Raw genomic sequence first — 5,295 nt, forward strand, 5'->3', positions numbered from 1 at the left:
TCTCAAACATGAAATATCAGATCTGACCAAATCAAAACAGAACAAGACACCTTTAAGCTAAGACATGCGACATAAGAAGGAACCGAGACACAGATCAGCAACATCATGCATGGAAACAGAACACATCAATTAAAAATGAAAACATAACTTCAAATTTTACTAAATCAAAACATCAAGAGTCATTAACATTAAAAGTAAACTGAAAATAAATAAGGAAAGCAGTAAAATGTTTCATCATCCCTTCTCGGAGAGGAATAACAGAACAGAAAGATAAAAGTGCAGGAAACTACCATCAAACTACCAGCTAAACTAAACTAGAACAAGACCAAGTGCGTGTGTGTGACGAAATCAAGAAGATGAAGTGTAAGAGCTCCGATTTCATCCCTAGAAAAGAGTTGAATTCCTAAAGATATTCTAACCAAAAAAGCTTATGAGACCCCTTCCCCTTTCACCACTGGCTGGGACTCTCCTCTTTTCTTGTGTCAGGCTTCCCTAGGGTACCATCCTCTCTGGAATGTCATTCCTGCCCTTCACAATTGGTGGTGGGGTCTTTAGCTCTATCTCCCAATGCAGAACTCCTGCTGGATCCGTTTGATTTTTGACTTGATCAACTCAATGCTGCAGCTTTTTTGCCTTCTTTTCTTGATCCGTTCGTCCACCTTACTGATTTGTTCCTTCCTCTCAATATGGCGGTTTTCACACACCTAGCTCAAAATTGGTTGTTAGTTTACAGAATTTGATGCAGTTTTACTATAAAACACATGCATGAAACGAGCCTCATCACCTAACAAGCATAATATTTCTCAAGATAAATGAGAGATACCAATTTTTCCATCTTTTGCACTAAGAAACTTGTGCACTTAGAAACTTGTGCACTAAGAAAATCAACATTGTACCTAAGATTGTTAGAGTCATGTCGTAGTGGGAGCGTTCTTTGAGAACATAATAAGTTCATGGGCCTGAGAGAGTCTTTAGACTCAGTCTTAGATTGACTTGAACCTAACCCCTATAACTACAAGGACACGTTGGCTCATTCAGATAATCGTTTTTGAAAAGACGATAGATTCTGAATAATAATTTAAGATACACGAGAATGTTTACAAGACTTGCAATACTACGCATAGAATATTTCAGCCAGTGGGAGCTAGTGGATCTGCAAGTGTAAACATGGATCTTAAAAGGCTAGAATAAAGGCTAAGGGTTATACCCAAAGAGAATGATATTCTCGCCTGCCATTATGTCTAAGACGATTTGTATCATATTGTCTATTGTAGCTTACATATATTAGGATGTATGTATTATAATTGTCAAGACAGTTCTCTTTAGTAGGACTCTTGAGAAGCTCATCTGCATGGAACATCTTAATGGTTGATACGCTCGGATTTTGCACGGTTTTAAGGCCATTATTTGGTCCGTTTTGAATGTCAAAGTTGCATTACATGTCCATTATTTGCATATTTCATACATTTTGGTATTTTATCATGTTTTGTGAGAAATGTGCATATTTGAGCTTAACTAGGAAATCTGGAGTTTCTGGGAGCGACCAGCGACCGCCGCAACATTACTGGCGCCCGCCGGGACTCAGCGACCGCCATATCTGTAGCGGTCTGTTTCAGAAAGTTTATGCATAGAATGAAGACACGCCCAGCGACCACTGGGCAATGCGTGGCGATTTCTCTCCAAGATATACCATATTTTGCAACCTTTTATTCGTATTTGAGAATATGCGATTCCTCCCCTATAAATAGCCCCTCAAGCTTCATCAAAGGATCCTCTTTTTGCAACATATATTCTATATATTAAAAGTTAGAGTGCTTCATTGTGCAAGTAATTGAAGAAGGATTCAAGAGCATCAAAGCTACAAGGATTCAACCTTTGGGTTTTATTTGCTTTAGTTTTATGTTCCAATTGTTTTCCCTTCAATCTATGTTTTTAGATTATTCTACTATGTGTAATTGAATTCATAGGATTCTATGGATGTGTTAGTAACGACTTTGGTTATACAATTCCTTTTCTATTTAATATTTGTTTTGTTCTTACTTTGTTTCTTTCTTAAGTTGTTGGATAATGCTTCACGTTTGAGTGACACATTCTATGATGAATTAATATAACTTGCTACATAATCGTGAGAGGAGGTTGGCGAGTTAGATCCACTTAATAGACACTACAATTAGCTTCCTTTAAAATGGCACTGTTAATTGAGAGTGAGGACTTTTCAAGGGTCTTGGGAGCTTTTAGGAGTTACGTATTTAGGATTGACAACCCTAATGTTTGTAACCAACGTTTGCATCGCATGAGCATAAACTAGGTGATTCGTTCTATCAAAGTACGAACTGTGCTAGGGTATTGTAGTTGGAATTTGTATAACCATAACTGTGAACGCACATCCCTAGAATTCCCCTATCTCCATATTTTTATCTCCTTAATTTATTTGCAATTAGTTGTTTATTTGCTTTCAAATTGTTCTTTGTTTTAAAAAATTCATCAAATCTTTTGGTTTTCCAAATAGTAATTGAGTTTTAGTAGAGGGTAGCTAGTCTGTGACTGTTTTCCCCATTATCGATATCTGGTACTGACCTTTAGCTATACTATTCCTACTCTGTATACTTGCAGGTATTTATAGTGCTAATAAAAAGTGCATCAAGTTTTTGGCGCTGTTGCCAGAGATTACATTCACTTTGTGATTGATATATTCAAACGGATAATTTTACTACTTTGGATTTTAATTGCTTTCTGTTTTTAATTTTAGTTTAATTTGTTTTTGTTTTTGTTTTTATTTCTTTCAGGTTGTGTATGCGAACGGGTTCTGGGAAGGACAGCTTAGAACCGCTCGATCTCGAACTTGAAAGGACCCAAAGGAAAATAAGAAGTGAGCAAGGATCAATGGCAGATAGAGCAGAGCTCGAGAGGCTTCAAGCGATGGTTAAGATGTTGATGGATGAAAGGGGAGCTGAAAAGGCTGCCCGCGAGGCGCAGGAAAAGAAGGATAAGGAGATAGTACTCGTGATGCACATGTTCAATCACGGAAATATGATTAATTTCCCCGAGGGTCCTCGTGTTGATGCTAACAATTTTGAGCTGCGAATGACCCTTATACAAAGGGTCGAGCAGTCTCCTTTTGCAGGTAGGGCCACAGAAGACGCCAGCCGCCATCTCTAAAAGTTCGTGGAAATTGCTAACACTCTGAAATTAAATGGTGTCGACGACGATGCCATAAGGGTAAGACTTTTTCCCTTTTCTTTAATTGATTCCGCTAAAGAGTGGTTTAAGTGTATGCCCACAGAGCGAGTCTCCACATGGAAGGATATAGTGGCTGCTTTCCTCGACAAGTACTATCCGCCGGGCACGATCTTAAAGCTCAAGAGTGAGATCTTCCAATTCATGCAAGGCCATGACGAGCCCCTCTACGAGGCAGTTGCTCATTTCAAAGCCCTCCTCCGCAAGTGCCCCAACCACGGTTTCACCGTGGATCATCAGGTAGGAATCCATTACAATGGATTTAATGAAAAGATTTGTGCTATGTTGGATTCAGGGGCGAATGGAGGATTCTTGCGGAAGACAGGACCAGATGCCATGGCGGTCATTGAGGAGTTCGCCACCAACAGCAGGGGGTAGTCGAAAGAAAGGCACAACTCAAGGAGAGTAGCAGCCATAGAGGAGGCCGAGGAGAGCTCCTTTGGAAAGGAATTGGTCGAACTCAAAGTGCAAGTTAATCAAATGGATACATAGAGAAAAGAGGATCTGGTTCCACCGACCTCCGCCATCGCAGTCGCCAAACCCGACACTCCTACCCCTCCTATGGAAGATGTCAATTACATGCAACAAGGAGGCAGTCCCAACAGACCCTATAACAACAATTATCGCCCTAACCAGGGGGCGGTAATTTCAATAACTATGATGGGAACCGTCCTCATCCTAACCTTTCGTACTCTAATAATAATTTTTGCAACCCCCCGCAGGATTTAATGTTAGTAAAGGTGGAGTAGTTGAGCCTATCAAAAAGGAGGAAAAGTATGACTAAGACATCATGAAGATTTTGGAGGTGCTAGTGCAAGATAGGAAAGCCAACGATACCAAGATTAGGGTCGTAGAAGCAAGATTGAACAACCTTGAGGCTGGAATAACCATGATTTCCACTGCCGTCTCGAACATTCAAACTCAAATGGACCAAGTCCTCAAGAAAATTGAAGAGGACAAGGCAAATACAGTAGCACAAGTGGCGGACATAAACAAGAAGTGGGCTTCCAAGCAAAAGAAGGATGATGACAGCGTCTCCGAAGTCAAATCTGGGGACTGCCCGACAGCCGGCGGACCGCCGAATACCCCGCAGCGGCCCGCCACTGAGGAGGCAGAGGCGCCCGCCAAAAAGGAACTTGTGCGGCACAACGGGATTGTACTCCCCTTCCAGCCGAAGAAGAAGTTCAAACTTGAAGAGCAATTCATGTATTTCCTTAATATGTTTTACAAGGTCCATACTAATATTCCTCTCGTTGAATCGTTGCAGGAAATACCTAGGTACGTGAAGCTACTAAGGGAGGCAGTGATGAGAAAGAAAAAGCCTACATAAGCTGACCTTAAGTTGCCTCACCATTGCTGCGAGATCATCCAAAGGGAGAGGGCAGTGAAGCAAAGAGATCCCGGTCAGTTCATAATTAGGTATTCAATTGGAGAAGGGAAAGTGAACAAGGCCCTTTGCGATCTAGGGGCTAGCATCAATCTCATGCCGCTGAAATACTACGAGAAGCTCAACATCGGGCCACTCAAAACGTCAGATGTAAGTATAAGGTTGGCCAATAACACGCATCCAAAATTCCTAGGCCGACTCAACATCCATCGCAACATCCCGCTCAACTTGCACATAGGGAAAACATATGCAGGGCTGAGTACTTGTTGTACTCAATGGGCTCATGCCGAAAACATTTTATAACAGTTATGTCATCCATACCAGTGATCTCGAGTTTTACATGTAGTTAAGAAATATAATCGAGAACACAAAAACGTTTCATAGACTAGCCAGTCAAACAATCTCCCCATTTTCTCAACAATCCATCAATCACAATCATCATTCCACAGTGCGACGAAAGTCTGGCCACACTATTCGCCCACAAGACCGGCCGACTAGCAAGGACGGCTCACGATCCCACCAGTGTACACAGCCTGATAGGGTTTACGGCCCTACTCAGACCCAAATTCGTTTCACAACACAGCCATATAGCCTAACGGAGCAAGCTCAGACGAACTAGGCATCAGATAACAATCTCATAAACAAAAACAACATGGCATGACATAACAAGT

The sequence above is a fragment of the Salvia splendens genome, chromosome 15 (genome assembly GCF_004379255.2).
Source record: "Salvia splendens isolate huo1 chromosome 15, SspV2, whole genome shotgun sequence".
Lineage (NCBI taxonomy): Eukaryota > Viridiplantae > Streptophyta > Magnoliopsida > Lamiales > Lamiaceae > Salvia > Salvia splendens.